This window comes from Rhinopithecus bieti, unplaced genomic scaffold (assembly GCF_001698545.2).
Source record: "Rhinopithecus bieti isolate Rb0 unplaced genomic scaffold, ASM169854v2 scaffold_29928, whole genome shotgun sequence".
Taxonomy (NCBI): domain Eukaryota; kingdom Metazoa; phylum Chordata; class Mammalia; order Primates; family Cercopithecidae; genus Rhinopithecus; species Rhinopithecus bieti.
Genome location: NW_016814053.1, coordinates 6,014,950 through 6,034,421, shown reverse-complemented (window position 1 = coordinate 6,034,421; position 19,472 = coordinate 6,014,950). Strand labels below are relative to the sequence as shown.

Sequence of the window (19,472 nt, the reverse complement as noted above, 5' to 3'; positions counted from 1 at the left end):
GCAGTTTGTCATTTGTTTTCACTTGCTTTTAAAAGCTTTTTCACCATGTAAAAGGCTTTAGTTTTATGTAGTTGAATTTATCAAATTTATCTATGGCTTCTGGGTTTTGTGTCATAGTTACAATGACTTTCTCCACCTCAAGGTAATAAAAGAAACAGTTTCTTTTTAAGTTTAAGTAAACAGAAAGCATAGTCTTCTTCTGAAGAGGCAGAAAATACAGATTGACAATAAAAAAGAAAAGCCACCTAAAACATATACAGTGTTCTGTGGTATATTTTATGTAAGAGGGGCCTACAACATTACACTTTGTTTGAATGTGGGGGCGAGGCAGTGGGTCGCTGAAGCTGGCCCACATTCAAGGGTAGTTGAGCTTATTGTGAGCATCTCTTCCCAACACCATGTTCGGTAACATCAATTTGGGAGTCTGAAATTAATCCTGTTGAGGGCGTTTACAGCACAGGAATTAGCAGAAGCTACAAATCAGAGCTTTTTTCCCTAGCGAACTAGTTGTTAAACATTTACCAGCACACCACTAGGGCTACAGAACTTGTTTTCAAAGCTTTTTTTACTTAAAAAAATCTAATAACTCTCTTTACTTAGGGTTTTTTTTTTTTTTTTTTTTTTTTTTGAGAAAAACTGAGTGGCTATTGGTGGGACTAATAGGGATTGTCTGTGTGTGTGTAGCTTTAGATCAGTGGTGCCTCAGTGCATGAGTGTGGACAAACACACACATTTACTAAAATATCACGTTGTACATTAAGTCTGGTGACCTGTTTTTTTGTCTCCTTAATGGTATTGTAGCCATCTGTCTACCTCAATAAATATTTTTCTGAATCATTATTTTAATGGGTGCATTTTATGCTGCAAAATGATTTATTGCATTTTGACCAGTCCCCTGTTGAGACACTTATGAAACTTCTGTATGTCTCGGTTTCCCCCTCCAGTTGTTAGATGAGGCTATTCAATTATCAAGGATGTTGGGATTATCAGTGAGAAAACTTTCAAGGAGTGTTGCGATATCCTCAGATATGAGAGATCTTTCCGGGGTTGGCATCACTCTTCTAACTACCCCCAACTGAGCAGGCCTTTTGGTATAACTAGCTCAGACCCCTTAGAAACGTAAATTCTGGAGCTATCTATGTAGCAACAGCAGCTCAGGAAGAACTGAGCTAAATAATGCTAGCACTAAAGATGTGGTTCCCAAAACACAGAAGCCCTGCCATGAGACAGACAGGGAAGGTGACAATTAAGCCATAGATAACATGACGAGGACAAATTCCATCAACTCACTGTGAAGTTTCAGACAGGCCAGTGGAAATGGAAGATTCAGGGTGGGGGATAATTAGATAAGATATTTTTGGGCTAAGAGACAAAGTGGAAATGACGTTTCCTTGTTAGCATGGACTAAAAAAGTGCCACACAATAAGTGTTTCTCAGATTATCTTTTTTTTTTTTTTTTTTTTTTTTTTTTTTTTTTTTTTTTTTTTTTTTGATAAGGTCTTGCTCTGTCACCCAGGCTGCTGTTCAGTGTTGTGATCATAGCTCATTGCAGCCTCAAACTTCTGGGCTCCAGTAATCCTCCTGCCTCAGCCTCCCAAGTCCCTGGGACTACAGGTGCTGCCACCATGACTGGCTATTTATCATTACTATTATTATTTTTTGCAGAGACAGGGTTTCTCTATGTTGCTTAGGTTGGTTTTGAATTCTGGCCTCACGTGACTCTCCTGCCTTGGCCTCCCAAAGTGCTGGGATTATGGGTGTGAGCTGCTGTGCCTGGACTGAATATCTTCAATTCTGAGTTTTGGAGAATTTAAGAGAAATATGAGAACGGAATGAGTAGACTGATTTTAGTGAGGAAAAAAATTGGAAATCTGTTAAGTTCATAAACGTCTTGGAACAGCCACTTTGCCAGGCATCAGTTTGATTTTGTTATATCCAGAACCACTGGCTACTGGAGATGCTGTTGATGATGAAATACAGTGTTACTGCACTCAATTTAGTCCACAGAGTTATGCTGTGATGTTATTTGAATAATGTAATTGCTTGAGTAGGGTTCCCATCTACTAAAGGGAGGAAGGTGCTCTGAACATTTTCAACAAGTGCTAAGAAAGATAATTAATATGTAAATCTTAAATAGTGCCTACACTAAAGGTTTGAAAATACTCTTTCAGTGTTTCCTTGACCTTAAGGACAAACAGGCACTACCAAGGTGAAATACCATAACCTACTCTGTGATTTTTGATTTCATAAGGCATGTTGTTGCCACTGGAAGGCAGTGTTGCTTAGCCACCGTGTGCATCCAAGACATTGGGCAGATCTGAAGATTTGTCTTGAATTCGCAAGGAATCCTGTTAAGCCAAAGAAGTGCTTTTCTGTATGCTTCTTTTCAGAATCTGGCAAAGATCACGGGCTGCTCATGGATGCACCTTGCTTGTTGGGCGTTTCCTTTAAACAGGAATGTTGACTTTAATTATGTGAAATCAGCCTGTATGTACTAAGCTGGTGAGTCTTGATTCCCTTTGGTGTCTCCCCCTTTCTCAACTGCAAAATGGGACCATCAGTCCTTGAAACCTAACAGCGTAATGCAAACACAACACAACACCACAAAACAACCAAACAAACAATGGCTGGGGTTACATATAGTCACATGAAAACTGACCAGTTGATCAACGATTTATAGAGGTATTCTTTCAGAAATCTCACTTTGGTTATTGACTCTCATTAGATCAAATTATTTCATGATTATCCTAGTTTTGTTTTGTTTTTTTTCCTATCACCTTCTGTACTCGGTAGAATTCTAGGTAAATCATGAGTTTTCTCAAAGAAAACTGATTTAACAATTAAATAAATATTCTTCCTGCATTTTTTCCTGCTTATCAACAAATCTTCAGATAGGGTTTTGATTTAGAAGCACACTTCAGGATGCAAATTAGGGAGTACTCTGTGTTGATTTTTTAATAGTATACATCTCCCCTTTAGACTGTTAATAGTAACCTTTATCTTTGTACAGTGGATTCAAAATTTAAAGCCTTTGTATATATTTTCTCATTGAATTCTCCTAACAGTCTGTGAATTTGGTAAAAGAGGAATCATGATTTCTATTTTGATGCTCAGGAAACAAATTCAGGTTGAGTGAGGCTCCCCAGGTCAATTAATCAACTTTTGGTTTTAAATTGTGCTTTCCCTCTTCTTTGTATACACTACTTATGAACAAAGGCCCCTTCATGACACAGGCTGTGGTGGGAAGGCTGGAATTGTAGGCTTTTATTCACGGCATTTTTTGGGCCCATCTTTCTTCCTTCAGTCCATAGACAAGCTTACCTCGTTTTGGTTTTGTCAATAAATGGTCAGCACAGCATCATTTTTCATGGACTTACAGTGAATAAGGGGCTCCCTACGTTAAAAGCTTTTTTTGCTTCTTAGGGGGCTTTATTCTAAAGAGTGTTTCTGCAGAGATGTCTTTTACCTGAAAGACTGTGGATCACTTTTCAAACGCAGAATTGTCTTATCTGAAATACATTTCTACCTGTGCTGAAAGACACAGGCATAATCAATGCCTTGATCATAGGAACAATCTTTATCAAAAGTGCCTTAGATCCTGAAGGGCCTAAGGGTAAGAGAGAGAGCGGCCCTTTGCTGGTGTCAGAATGTGGTCAGGAGCTCAGCTCCCTCGTGGACTCAGCAGGATGGAAGGTTTCAGCAAATGCTTCGGAATCCCTCTAATCCCTTCCGTGTTTTCAGCATCAGGTAATTAACATATTTCTAGATGCAGGTCGCTTTAGTTCAATTGTTGCCTTTATGTCCTGCAGCATCTTAGTTTTAGTGTCATTTTAAAAACTGAAAGCTGGAGTGTACCAGGTAGTGAATTAGTTAATGAGGATTCTTTTGTCTATTATACTGGCTATCAATATGGATTGAAAGTTAAATTCACCTTCCTCATTGCCCTCCAGCAAAGTTCATGAATGAGGAATAGTCCCTCAGAAGCTGCTTTAAAAAATCAAAGTCAGACTTACTATTAATAGCAGTATTCAGACACAGTTGGTAAGACCTATAGGTAGGGTCCTTTTATCCTTGACTAATCCAGCTCAGAGCTAGGAGTTTTAAGAAGACTAGATGGATCACAGCTGACATTCTTCTTTGTATGTTAACGTTGTCCCATGCTAGTGAAGTCTCTCACATTGTGCCTATATAATTTAAAAATATATCACACACATATAACTTTTAATTTAAAATTTTAATTTTTCTCTTTTTGAGGCAGGGTCTCACTCTGTTGCCCAGGCTGGAGTGCAGTGGTATGATCATGGCTGAAGGGATCCTCCCACCTTAGCCTCCCAAGTAGTTGGGCCAACAGGTGTGCACCACCACACCTAGCTATATTTAAAAAAATATATTTTGTGGAGACATGATCTCACATGTTTCGCAGGCTGTTCTCAAACTCCTGGACTCAAGTGATCCTCCTGCCTTGGCCTCCTCAAGTGCTGGGATTACAGGCATGAGCCCCTGCACCCGGCCTTAAGATATTTTTAATTAAAGTTTTTACTGAGATAGTTTTAGATTTACAAGTGGTTATAAGAAATAGTACAGAGATGTGGCCGGGCACGGTGGCTCACACCTGTAATCCCAGCACTTTGGGAGGCTGAGGTGGGCGGATCACAAGGTCAGGAGATGGCGACCATCCTGCCTAATAGGGTGAAACCCTGTCTCTGCTAAAAAATACAAAAAAAGTTAGCCGGGCGTGGTGGTGGGCGCCTGTAGTCCCAGCTACTCAGGAGGCTGAGGCAGAAGAATGGCGTGAACCCGGGAGGCGGAGCTTGCAGTGAGCCAAGATCGTGCCACTGCACTCCAGCCTGGGAGAGAGAACGAGACTCCGTCTCAAAAAAAAAAAAAAAAAAAGAAAAAAAAAGAAGAAATAGTACAGAGATGTATTAGTCCATTTTCATGCTGCTAGTAGAGACATACCCAAGACTGGATAATTTATAAAGAAAGAGGTTTAATTGACTCACGGTTCCACATGGCTAGGGAGGCCTCACAATCATGGTGGAAGACAAAGGAAGAGCGAAAAGATGTCTTACATGGTGGCTGGCAAAGAGAGAATTTGCGCAGGGGACTCCCCTTTATAAAACCATCAGGTCTCATGAGATGTATTCACTATCACGAGAACAGCACAGGAAGCACCTACTCTCATGATTCAATTACCTCCCATGGGATCCCTCCCATGAAACATGGGAATTATGAGAACTAAGATTAGAGATTTGAGTGGGGACACAGCCAAACCATATCAAGAGAGATACCACATAATCTTTGCCGGTTTCCCACAATGGTAGCACTTTGCAAAAAACTATAGTATAATATCGTAACCAGGGTGTTAACAATAATACAATCCACCCATCTTGTTCAGATTTCCCCAGCTTTATTTGTGCTCACCTGTCTGTGTGTGCATATGTGCATGCATATGTGTTCGTGTGTTTAGTTCTGTACAATCTCGTCATGTGTGTTCATGTTCCACCACTATGTCTAGACCCTGAACAGTTCCATCACTGCAAGGATCCCTCATGTTGCTCTTCTATAGCCACACCCACCTCTATCCTGCCCATGCCCTCACCTTTCCTTAACCCCTGGCCACTACTAATCTGTCCTCCATTCCTAAAATTTTGTCCCTTCACAAAGGTTGTATACATGAAATCATATACTATGTAATGTTTTAGGATTAGCTTTTTTTGTTTTTGGACTCAGCATAATCCCTGGATAGTCATTCCAGTTGTTATGCCTATCAACAGTCTGCTTCTTTTTATTGCTGAGTCATATTCCATGGTATTAATGTACCACAGTTTGTTTAATCATTTAAGGACGTTTATGTTGTTTCCAGTTTTGGGCTATTATGAATAAAGTTGCTATGAGTGTTCATGTACAGGTTTAGCATGAACATGGTTTTCATATATCTAAAATAAATGCCCAACACATACAACATTTTAAAGAATAAAAGAAGTAGAATTTTTAGGCTACCTTCCAGAAGTTATAGTCTTCTAAAAGATGACACATTTCAGCTTGTGTAGAGACTCCATACTTGTAAACACCATGAATATGTATTATTTCCATCTTGTCCTAGGTACACAGAAAGGTTTTTTTGCATGAAAATAATTTGGATTTCAGTCAATTCATTATGTGACTATTTCATGGGGTGATGAGGTATTAGTAATTAAAAAAGAAAAAGGATGCACAGGCAGAGTTATCACCTCCTGCTTTGCCTTGCCACCTCTAAACTCTCCCAGTTATATGAAGTTCCTCTGTGGCTGTCATAGTACATTGTGGTCATTTGTTTTCACACCAGATTCCCCACCCTGGTGGTCTCTCAATTCCTTGAGAGCAGGGATCCTGTCTTAATTATCTCAGTAATGCAGAGTAGATTCCTAAATAAATGTTTCTTAAAGAATGCATTCTCTTTGTGCATAGGATATTTTATAAGTCATCTAATATATTTAACTTTCATTGAACTCATTTGATTAGAAATAGGAAAAATGTACCTTAATATTTTCCAGTTATGTTATTATGATCTAATATATGAGAAGGAATTCCTGATTAAGACCATGCTTCATAGAAAATTGGAGAGTAGTTTAATATATGTTAGGATGAAGGGAATTGATTAAAGATGGAAGTGATATAATCTAGTACTTCACCTGAGAGAAAGTAGATTGAAAATTCAACTTTTCCCCCATGTAACGTCAAAAAATGACTTAATCCAACAGTAAGCCCAACCCTGTATTTTGCAGTGTGATTAGTATATGTGTGAATGTAAAAATTCTCTACATTTTGACAGTTGAAAGATATTTAATGTCATTTTAATTCAGGCTTATACAAGGGAGGATTTCAGCAACACTCTTTGGAAGCCACAGCTATCACAACAGAAAGAGTATCAGAAGTCTAGGTAATTTTATTTTTACCATCAGTGGTTTGAGTTTTGTATTTGATTTTGAACCTCATGGTAAATGTGGCATTCCTGGTATTACTACCATAGCCTTTGTATATTACATTGCTTTGGTCCACAGTCAAGATGGTAAAGCTCAGCAGTCCTGGAGCCCACAGTTAGGTTTTACTCATAGAAATTAATTCAACTTTAAAATATCTATATGGTAAAGAAAATATTTACAAAGACCAATGAAGTGTGCACACAATTATATACCAATTTTTAAAATATAAATTTGAACTTCTTTCATAAATCTTTTATAGGAATTTTTAAAGGTAACACTATCCAATAATTGTCTTATGATCTCTCCTTTTGCAACCTCTCCTAGGGAGCTACACAGATATATAAAGCTGCCAAATGGCATGTTGAAACATTGAAAAAATTAGTGTTTGAATAATATGAAAATTTAATTTTCTGAAGTAGCCCATACACTCTTATGTGATCCGATATGAACGTTGTCCTTTCCTTTTAAATTTGACAAATATTATATCAAGGAGTTTTGGGACATTTTCCTTCTGGGAAGACTAGAAAAAAATTAGAAACTCTCCCATTCTTGACATCTTTTCTATTATATTTTGGAGAGTTTACATTGGTAGGCTAATATGTGATATTATTTAAGAAGCAACAGCAATTTATAGTTTGGCTGAAGCCAGTTCTTGTAATAATGACAGGCACGATTCAGCACTAATCCATGGGGATCTATGCAACATGGCAAACAATACACTTTCCAAGACGTGTTTGAATTATGAATCCAGTGGTGGGCGGTCTTTAAGTTTTGTGCAGAATAGCTTTGGTGTGAGTTGATGGAGCATTTTGTACCTGGGATTCAGAACTTTTATGAAGGCCAATACCCTGAAACTCATTCAAGCAATAAATTCACTTGTCTTTGAGTTTACAAGGCAATAAACAGTGAAGGCCTTTGACCTTAACATTTACTGAATACATTTGCAGCAGTTGTGTTTATTGACAACTATTTATAGGGAAGCACTGGGCACTGAATTTCCTAAGGGTGGAGAGGTTAGGGTGACCAATTTGCAGGTCTTTTATTACAAATAAAAATTCTGAATTTAATTTTCAGCAATTTGACACATTTTAGTTTTAGTGTTAGGGTTTGATTCTGTGTATAAATCATGCTTGAGTATTTCTTTCATTGTGATAAAAGCTTGATTAGGTTATGTATTTTTAAAGAAGACTCATGGGGAGAGGCTAACATTGGGATAAATGCTTGCCCATTAAATTCAACTCTCCACTTTGAAAGTAGGACAGATGAGAATGGTAAAAGGATTTAAAGTTATTCTTATTTTTTTTCCCATGGATTCATTGTATGTTGTGAAGTAAATCACTTCTCTTCCATACAAACATACAGTTGTAAGGAATGATAATAAGGTGTTTCCGAAAGATGTTGGAAGGATTTATTAACCCCAAGCACATTGTGCATTTTGAGTTTCATGGATTAAGAATGTAAATGTAAAATAGGGATCTTTATTATTCAAATAATTACTGACATGGAACAGGCAGCCTGCAGCTCATTGCTCTTCCTGAAAGTTGGGAGGGATCACCATTGCTCCACATTGCAGATGGGAACATAGGCCATGGTAATCAGTTTTGTTTTGGTCAGAGGGTGAGTCCGTGGTGATGGCTGAATTAGGAAAGATGTAACAGGGCATGAAGCAACAGTAATGGGAAGGGCCACTTTTACTCAAGGAGATGGTTCCAAGTCAAGTTTTCACTACAGACTCAAACCGCAGTTATTTCCCACCACGAGGGAACCCCTTGTGGTGACGCTATTTGAACATGCTTGAAATAGACAGAAATTCCGTGCTGATTTCGGTGGAGCTCAAGCTTTGGAGAACAAGATGTGCTGATCATTATCTTAACATCTGGTGATGGTGGGAGTACCTGGGGGAGTAGTTAACAGAATCCATCCTTCTGGATTCCACGGTAACATTGACACTACACTCTTAGTAGAGGAATTCTGCAAAAACTGCATTTGGCAGCCTTGCAGTTAGCTTAAAATACTTTGGCTCACAAAATTCTTCACAAGCTTTCTTAGCACAGAAGGAGCAAACTGCAAATGAAGTATGTGTTCTTTTATCTAATAAAAGTGCTGTCACTTTTATTAGATATTATGTATCTGTGGACCCACTCTATTGAGTCCTGGTCTGTATTTTTGCTTATTGACTTGTATCTGGGCTTGCTTACGTGTCTATTCACAACAGGTTGTGAATATAAAGGCTGTTGCATTTGCTTGTTGAGGAGATGGCATCTGATTTGGTTGGTTTAGCTAGGTAAATCTGGTGTCATGGTGTTGGTGGCTAAGGTTCTAGTTAGCCCTGCCTAGACAAAAAACATGTTTCAATTGCATCGAAATTGAAATTTGTGAAATAAATGACCATCTTTCTTTCACAAAATATGGTCCTTGTTCTGGGGGAGTGAAGGGATGGTGTGGGTGACTCTGGACAATTCATTGATTAAACCCAGCAAAGTCCAGGGTAGATACCGCTGTTGGAAATCAGTTAGTGAGATTAACTGACAATAGCTGGAATCTTGTATCTTATAGAATTAAGAGTTTTGCATTATTCTTTTCATAATGATCAGACACTTGTCAAGTGTTTCTCCATAGTCATATTCAGCATGACATTTCAATATGGTCTTCTCACATTGAAATTAATTTCATCTTAATTTAGCCATTTGCTGGCATGCTTCTGGCCTGTAATTGAAGACAACACTCCACACAAAGTTATGGAGTTGTGTGGTGATATTAGTTGGGCAAGCAAGTGGCTGCTTTCTAAGGTTATCCTGTGTAATGCCTTTTTCCAGTTAAAGAGCATATCTTGTTTTAAACAACTTTTTGAAAGGCAGCCAAAGAAAAGGTTGTCTCCGATATGCCCTTACCCGTCCTGTTTATGGGATACAGTGTTCCATTTCTTGGAAGAAGCTGATAAAGTGAAGCTGGATTTCGGAGGTGCACAGGAATATGTGTTCGTGTATTTAAATTCCATGTGTAAGAGGAAAGCCCAAAGGAAAAGAATAAAACAGAAAAACATTACAATAGGAAGATGGATTACTGTGTTATATTTAGTTACAGGTACCAAGGTAGGAGTGAAGTTCTAATCTTTGTTAGTGAAAAGAGTACATTAGGAACACCTAATGGTGTTCTATTGGAAGACGAATTGGCATTACTTTGGATGGATTGAAGTTGGGGCAAGAACATGAGAAATGGCATGGATTTGGAGGAATTTTATTTTCTTTCCTGTTCACTCTTATCAAACATAAAGGCAAACAAAATTTTCTTGAAGGCCAGAATTGTTTTTATGATTCAGCTGATCTCACACGTTAACTTTGGGACACTCACCTAGAAAAACGGGAAGCTCAGCTCCCTGAAAAAACTAGGAATTCCCTGAAACAACTAGACACTTCCCAGAAAGTGGTGCACTCAGCCTTGTGTCAAAAACAAACAAACAAACAAGAAATTCCACAGGCTGCGGAAACATGTTTGTCAAGCAGCGAAGGGAAGTGCCCTTGGCCAGACAGTCTAAACACAGGAATGTCAGGCAGGAGATCAGATCCACAATCGGAAGGAGAGAAGAGGCTGATAAGGCCTCCAAGAAAGCAGGTCAGTCACCAAAACTGGTTTCAGAGGTAAAGTGAGGAGGGCCAGGATGTTTATGATACAATCGCATTGTGCTGTTAAATTCTGGCACGCACTGCAGGAGCTGATGCTAAGAGGTACTATTTAAATAATGCAGTATGTACAAATGTGGAATCCCCCCAAATTGTGCTTAGGTATGACATGAAATACGTTACATTTAATGTGAAACAATCTTCCTGGGAAGTAGTCTTCCTCATTCTCAACAGGGCATCTTCTGTAGTCAGTGCCGTTGAGCAACATGTTAGTTGTATAACTAGGGTTAGTGATGATCTGTATTTTATTTTATTTTTTTTTTGAGACAGGGTCTCACTCTGTCACCCAGGCTGGAGTGCAGTGGTGTGATCATGGCTCACTGCAGCATTGACCTCCTGGGCTCAAGTAATCCTCCTACCTCAGCCTCCCGAGTAGTTGGGAGCACAGGTACCACCACATCTGACTAGTTTTTAAAATTTTCTGTAGAGACAGGGTTTTACCATGTTCTCGAACTCCTGGGCTCAAAAGATCCACCCACCTTGGCCTTCCAAAGTGCAGTGGTTCATGCCTGTAATCCTTTGGAAGGCATGAACCTTCCTTTGGAAGGCTTACAGGCCTGAACCACTGCACTCGGCCGACAATCTGTGTTTTGAACTCTGGATCTATGAGGCTCATTTCCATATATTAACAGGGAGGTCATTTTTGTGCAATGAGGGTTTTATATGGCGTTACTTGCTGTTCCACCAAATGTAGACTTACTTCAATTGGCCTCAAGACAAAACACTTTCATGCTTCTCTTTCTATTTTTGGTTTCTTGGAAGTATAACGTTTCTGGAGAAGATGGCAACTTTGAACATTTTCTGTGCATTTGTGAGTTTCTAGGATTTCAATTTATGGTCCCAATTCCTACCCTGAAACACTACAACTTGTGGTCATAATGATAAGCAGTGAAAATAGAGTCTCAAAATGTACCCCAGGTAGCCGTGTGAGTGAGCCTTGTTGGGGATGCTGTGCAGGTAGCCATGTGAGTGAGCCTCGTTGGGGATGCTGTGCAAGTGACCGTGTCAGTGAGCCTTGTTGGGGATGCTGTGCAGGTGACCGTGTGAGTGAGCCTCGTTGGGAATACTATGCAGCTGAACATTTTTGTACTTTTGCTTCATCGCTTCCGATTCTGCCCTTGGAGGGCAAAGATATGCAAAAGCACATGCTGGGGGTTCAAAGGAAGCTAAACTGTATTCCAAAGTGTTCTGACGCTTGTTTTCAGCCAGCGTAAGCATGGTGTTCTTGACGGGGGAAGTGTTCAGGTGTCCACATGTGGAAGGCGAACATTGCTGCTAAGTGGGAATTGTCAGTAAGTGGAAATCAGAAGCGGAATACCTTAGCCTTCCTTCTTGTTCAACATTAATCTCAGGACTACGTTTATAGGCTGATTCCAGATGTGCTTGACTCCAAGGCTGAGTTTTCAGAGGTGACACGTGGTGTTTACCTCCGCATAAAAAAGGTCAAATTGTGTTATAGATCGAAGGGCAAATGTCTGACTATCCCATGGGAGTGCCTGATAGATTGTTTGGTTGCAATTTGGCCCAGAAGCTGGAGGAGAGAGTGCTTACTCACTGGAGTAGGGAAAAGATGTCATTCTCCCTGGCTGCGGTAGAGGTCGCAGCTTGAAAGGAAAGAGCTACTTAGAGGACATGAAATAGGAGCTTTTAACTTGGTGTCTGCCGGGGTCATTCCCCTTGGTGCACCACTCTAAGCTGCTGGCTGACTCTTGGTGTTGTTATTCTGCAGCTACGGTATTTGGTGAGCTCTGCTTTTAGGAACACTGAATTAGTTTGACCTGCCCCACTGCTTCTTACAAGAGGGGAAGCATTCCAGGGATAGAGCTTGAGACCAATGCCTCTACAACTTGAGAAATGCATGGAACTCTTTTAAAGGGATGACATTGTCTTTGTGCATTCCGCTATTGACTAACATCCTTTTTATTATTATACTATATATGCAAATCAAGTTTGGATATACATTCCTTATGCTTACAAAGCCAGTACTATTCAAAATAATATTTATCAAATAGAGTGGATGATATCACTTTGCTAAATCCCAAATCACTGGCTAACAGTAGAAGCACAAATTTGAGACTGAACCCTATATTTAATTTGTATTAAATTAAAGGATTTAACTTCAATGGTGCTAGTTCAGAAAATTTCTGTACATGCTAGTAAGTTATGAGAAAAAGATGAATAACTTCAGGGCTTTGTTTACTAGGTTAGAAATGTCAGACTTCCTATGAAAGCCAAGTTTTGCTGGAAATCAGTTTTTCCAATGCCAATTTGAATGAGGCATCAGTTAATGATGGGAAGGTGTCTTCTGCACTAGAAGGTACAATTAGCATTGAAGTGCATTGAAATCTGCATCAAATTAGTATTTTATTCAATGCTTCTTAGAATTGGGTCTAGAAATTTTTTTCTGTTGGTTATTTCTTATCATACTTTGCACATAGTGATGTGCAAAGGTGGAGCCACCTAACACATTAGTTCACACTATAAGCAGAATACAGACGGTTGTAGCAAAAGTTCTTTTGAGCACTGCATGTCTATGTTACTGTGAATCTTGCGATGACTTTATTCCTCCACCAGTGTGTTTAAATGTGAAGTACCTTGAGATTGCCACATGTGGAGCACGTGCCAAGGGAAGGCAGAAGCAGACGCCAGGCACGACAATTCCAGACCTGGGCTCAGTTGTAAGACACTAGCAAGATGATTCAGAATCTGCCTATATTATACATCTGAGATTGTTGTCATGGGAAAAAAATTAAAGTTCTTATGGAGCATGATAGCCAACAGGTGGAAACGACTCACATGTTCATCAATGGATGGATAAGCAAGTTGTGGTGTATACATGCAGACACACACACACACACACACACACACACACACACGAATATAATTTAGTCTTAAAAAGGAAGGTGATCCTGACAAGTTACGACATAGATGATCTTTGAAAATTTCTTGCTAAGTGAAATAAGCCAGTCACAAAAAGACAAATATTGTATTTTTTTTTGTGGTACTTACAGGAGGTACCTAGGGGTAGCCAAAATCATGGAGACAGAAAGTAGGATGATGGTTTCCCAGGGCTGAGGGATAGGGGTATGGGAGTTGGTGTTTATGGATAGAGTTTCAGATGGGGGAGATGAGAAAGTTCTGGAGACAGGTGGTAGTGATAGTTGCAAAACAATTTGAATGTACTTAAATGTCACTAAATTTTATTTAGAATTGTTTAAAATAGTACATTTTATGTTGTATATTTTACCACAATAAAAAGCTGTAACAGAGCAATTTCAGATTCCCAGGAATACCTCAGTCTGGGAAACTGCTTTGACCTGTGGATGTCCCAGCACGGGCCAGGACACCAGGACCAGGCCATTGTCCTTGGTGAGATGAGGAAAAAACAGACCAGTGCCCTAGCTTCTCCTAAAGCTTAGGTTTATTCTGGGTTTATGTTTATGTCAATCCCTTTCTGGAGAGTGGAGGCTTAAAATCTTCTTCCTTTGTGAAATGAAGAGAGAAGCAGTTGATTTTTTTTTTTAATGTATCTATTTGGCAAAATAAGTATTTGGTACGCCATGTTGCTACCCTCAAAATAAGCTTTTAAAGCTTATTTTAAAAAACTGATTAGTGAAACCCAAAAGTATGGGAACTGCTGCTTTTTAAAACTGGCATGTGGTCCTGTTATTTCTTCCCATTTTGATGGCTACACTTACTCAAGGTGCGTTGAACAAGGGAAAAATTATAGCTTAGCACTCTAGAGCCAGATTCCACCATCTCCCTCAGCGGCCTTTGCAAAACACAAGGAACTACACAGATGTAAGCTGTTGCTAACTCTCTTTCAGTATTTATTGAACACCTATGGCAGGCTCGGAGAACAAAGATGAATAAGGTTTGGTCCCTGCCCCGGAGGAGCCCATGGCTCGGCAGGGGAGGCAGTCACATCAACAACCAACTCTAACATAATGTGATAAATTCTGTCATAAAGAGATGGACAAAGTGCTATAGGGAGCATGAGGGTGGGGGTAGTAAAACCGAAACTTTATCCCAATGTTTTACAACTTTTATAGTAAGGAAATATATTGTCTAAGACTTGAAGTCAAACTCTTTTGGCTGAGACGTGGGCCCATTTCCCCTCATTTTGACCTCAGATTAGAAAATGATCTTCACAGCAGGATGTGGGCAGCAGTGGATTGGGAATTCAGGGTTAGGATCTGTGGCAGAAGGCACGTTTGAGGAACATGGCATTTATCAAGCCTTGACCATGTCAGAGGGAAGAGCTAAGGGCTCATGAGCTGGGTGAATCAGACAAGACCCAGGGTGGCCCAGATTTCAGAGGACAGAGGAAGGCAGGAGGGCTACATGCCTACCCCCCACCAAGACCCCAAGTGGCACAAGGGCAGGAAGGCAGCTGTAGTACAGTATTAAGAACTGAGTTAGTCACTGAAATGAAGGGAATGACTGATAGAAAAAATAACAATAGGCATTGTATATTGCAGGCATAGTGTGCTCTAGGCACTGTGCTGACATCCATTATTTCATCTAATATTCACAACGATGCTGGGGGTATTAATACTTTTCTTATCCCCATTTTGCAGATGAGTTAACTGAGACTTAGCGAGGTTACTAACTTTCCCCAAATAACTTGAATAGAGTGTGCTAGAGGTAGAGCCAGGGCTTGACGTCAGGACTGCAGGACCCCAAAACCCATCTCCTCCAATCCAATCTCTCATACCAGTTCCAGCACAATTCCAGCTTCCAGATGAGTGTCTCCACCTGGATATTCCACCAGATCTCAAGTTTAATGTGTGAAAGTGAAAATCATGTCTCTTCTGCTCACTCCAGTTAGTAACCACATTTCTCTTCTGTCAGACTTAAGACCTCAGCTTGTTCTTTTCTCTTCTCCTTTTTGCTTGCCACATACAGAAGGTTACCTAGCTGTGTTGGCATCCAACCCAAACTTTCCATTCCTACTGCCATGGCAGCAGTTCAGCCCCTTGCTGCCTCCCGCCTGCTAATTTGTCTGGTGGCTACTAGTCTCCACTTTCTCCGATGGATAAGGACTTTGCTGCCAGATAAAGCCTCTTTTAAAGCTCAGCTCCGATTACCTCATTCTCTGCTCAATTAAATACAATATGAATAATAACAATGACTTTCTTCCTATGGACTCAAAAGAATGTTTGGACTCCCTAGTTTGTCATCCAAGGTCTTTAACAGTATTCTTCAGCCTAACTTTCCAGTGTTAAATGGCATTAAGTTCCCCCCTTGAGTTCTTTTATTCTAAGCAAACTGTCCTTGAATGTGCTTTGTGACATCTGTGCCTTTATTCATGTGGTGCTGATTGCTTGAAATGTGTTCTCCATCACCTCCGCCAGCTGACATCCTAATCGTTGTTTAAGATTAAGTTTCAAGCGCCACTTCTTCTCTGAAGACTTCCCTCCTTACCCTTGTTGGAAGCGACCTCTTTTTCCCTAGGATGCCAGTGGCACTTTGTACTATGTAAGGCAATGGTCCCGTGCTGCCCCATACCTTCATATATACTTGCCTTAACTGCCCCGTTAGACTTTGACCTCCTGAAGACAGAGACCTTCTCTTACTCATATTTAGGTTCTCTGTAGGCCCTCACTTGGGGAATTCAAACATGTATTCATTGAAGGCATGAATGGAGTTGGACGACAATGATAGATGAAAGAATGAGGGAGCAGAAAGAAAGCTAGGTTCCAGCAACCTCATCAAATACTCTAGATGCCCCTAGGATTCCTCCCGAAGAGATAACTCCAACTTCTTCATTACTATGATTTTGTTTTAGGCTCTCCATTGCTGCTATCATGTCACATTGTCTTCTCTTTCTTCCTCGGCAAGCCATTGCCTTTTTATTCCACTTTACCAGAAATGATCCCACCTTTTAGGATTACATCAACTCTCTTTCATCACTCCAGAAACTCATTTACACTTATTTCAGGAATTTGGATTTTATATTGTAAAAACATCCTTACAGCTTTCTGTTATTTACATTTGGGGATTTAAATTTGTGATTGTTTGTCCTTGCCCGTATTCCTTAGTTATCTTTTTACCCAGAGCAGGGCCACTGTGTTGCACAAAACTGGGGACACTTTTCGCGTCGCAGCCTCTGCATACAGTGCTGTCTGGAATTGAGCAGTGCTCAGCCTGCTTAACTGTGTGTAACAGCCCTGACTGTGGACCCATGAAAATCAGGTGCACATTTGGCTGATTTTTTTTCTTTTTAAATTTTATTTTTCCATAAATTATTGGGGTACAGGTGGTATTTAGTTACATGAGTAAATTCTTTAGCAGAAATTTTTGAGAACCTGGTGCACCTATCGCCCAAGCAGCACCATATTTTTAGTCTTTTTTTTTTTTTTAGATGGAGTCTCACTCTGTTGCCCAGGCTGGAGTGCAGTGGCATGATCTTGGATCACTGCAACCTTCACCTCCCGGGTTCAATTGATTCTCCTGCCTCAGCCTCTCGAATAGCTGGGACTACAGGCACCTGCCACCACACCTGGCTAATTTTTTTTTTCTTTTTTTTCAGTAGAGATGGGGTTTCACCATGTTGGCCAGGCTGGTCTCAAACTCCTGACCCCAGGTGATCCACCCACCTCGGCCTCCCAAAGTGCTGGGATTACAGGTGTGAGCCACTGTGCCCAGCCCACATTTGTAGTCTTTTATCCCTCGCCTCCCTCCGGCTCTTCCCGGAAAGTCCCTAAAGTTCACTGTGTCATTCTTAGGCCTTTGTGTCCTCATAGCTTAGCTCCCACATATGAGTGAGAACACAGGATGTTTGGTTTTCCATTCCTGAGTGACTTTACTTAGAGAAATAGTCTCTAATCTCATCCAGGTCATTGCAAATGCTGTTAATTCATTCTTTTTAATGACTGAATAGTATTCCATTGTGTATATATACCAGAGTTTCTTTATCCACTCATTGATTGATGGGCATTTGGGTTGGTTCCATGATTTTTCTTTTCTTTTTATAGGTCATTGTGGGCTCATTTGGACGCTGAGTATCTTCAGAAGGGCCAGATTAGAAGCCAACTGCATGCTGGCTTCTTCGCCACTCAGAGAGTTTTAGGAAACCAGGCTCCTGTTTGGACATTTCGCCCTTGTCTGGTCAGTTACTCCACATTGCAGAGACTCCATAGACTGTGGATGTGAGAGCTCAGAGTCCCAGAAACCACTCACACGTGCTATATTTCACATTTGGATATTCAGATTGACACTGAGAGAAGAAAATACTTGGAATCCAACAGCATTGCCAATTGTGAGAAGTTAGTTGTGGCCTTTTGTGTCAAAATTATGTGCCTGTGTAAGCCCTGGGTACTATGGCGATGGGTCCTGTGTAAACACCAAGACAAATAATGCTTTATATTAGTCTGCCACCTGTGCCTGTCAAGTTACCCAATCACCAATTCATAAGCTGACTTCTCCTTGAATAAATGTAGCAGGCGGTATAATTAGATGTTTCCCCTTCAAGCATTGGGACTACTTACCCCATGTGGGATGCCCAGCTCTCTCTGAATGCCATGACAACTAGGGATGGGGCCTTCCCTGCAGGGGAGTCATGGTGTACAATTTTCTTGGAATTCAGTGTGAGTTTGAAAAGAAAAATGACCCAGAGGAGGACAAGCAAGAAGAGACAGCCCATTAGCAGCCGAACCATATGACAGAGTAAAAAGCAACTTCAGAGCTGTCAGCGCAACAGCTGGGGGAGCATGCCAAGAAGCCAGATGCTGCTGCTGAAAGACCATTTTCCACAAAGCTTGGGCCTGTGATGTTCATCTCAGCCCCATGTGTGGCCCTGGGCGCGGGGCTTTATTGCTGGATAAAATAACAAAGGCGGGGGTGGGGGATTGTGTGCAGGCCCAGGGGCTGACTTAGAAAGTAAAGCAGACAGCAAGAGGTGGGAATCTTGTTCATTACAAACCCACCCACGTTATTAGAAATAGGAACTCTGAACGTACTCTCTCTGTAAATGATTTATTTGGAATACTACCTAACAAGGGGCATATTTTCATTTGAAGCTAGATATTAGGTTGTTGAGATTCCACTGCTAGATCCTCCTATTGGACTTCCTGGCTGTGGTTCCAGGGATATCCATACATGTGAAATCTTCTGATGTTGATCGTCATCCCAGATAAGTGGAATTTGTTCTCATTTTACAGATGAATGAACCAAAAAGAATCTTACTGACTTAAAGGAATGCTAAGTGGCTTGCTTAGAGTTATTTCATTTGACATCTCTAGGAATAGAACTTCCTGAGTGCTGAAGCCTTTTTCTCAGCACGTACTGTTAGCCGCTTACCACCAGCCTGCATTTTCTGTGGCTCGTTTCCTCTCCTTGTCTAATTCCGCAAATTCACCTGTTTCCATCATGTGCTCTCTCCCCTCAACCCCACTACCCTGGACTAATGATATAAGAAATTAAGGCCAGGCCTGGTGGCTCATGCCTGTAATCCCAGCACTTTGGGAGGCTGAGGCGGGCGGATCACCTGAGGTCAGGAGTTTGAGGCCAGCCTGGCCAACATGACAAAACCCTGTCTCCACTAAAAATAAAAAAATTAGCTGGGTGTGGTGGCATGCATCTGTAGTCCCAGCTACTCAGGAGGCTGAGGCAGGAGAATCACTTGAACCAGGGAGGCAGAGGTTGCAGTGAGCTGAGATTACACCATTGCACTCCAGCCTGGACGATAGAGTGAGACTCCGTCTCAAAAATAATAATAATAAATTAATATATTTTATTTCATACCCAAAAGACTACTGGAGGAATCATTTCTTGACTTCTTAAAAAAGAAAGGTTTTTTTTTTTTTTTTTTTTTTTTTTTTTT

At 40.5% G+C, this 19,472-nt stretch overlaps 1 long non-coding RNA gene across 4 annotated transcripts in view; it reads left to right on the top strand.

The window, feature by feature from the left end:
* Positions 1 to 18,849, top strand: part of LOC108513665 (uncharacterized) — a 71,629-nt gene extending 52,780 nt beyond the window's left edge. For all 4 annotated transcript variants that reach the window (XR_001880971.1, XR_001880973.1, XR_001880974.1 and 1 more), the window contains 2 exons: positions 2,391 to 2,502; positions 17,626 to 18,849. This is a non-coding gene — a long non-coding RNA (uncharacterized LOC108513665). The remainder of the gene's footprint in view (positions 1 to 2,390; positions 2,503 to 17,625) is intronic.
* Positions 18,850 to 19,472: the final 623 nt, after the last annotated feature.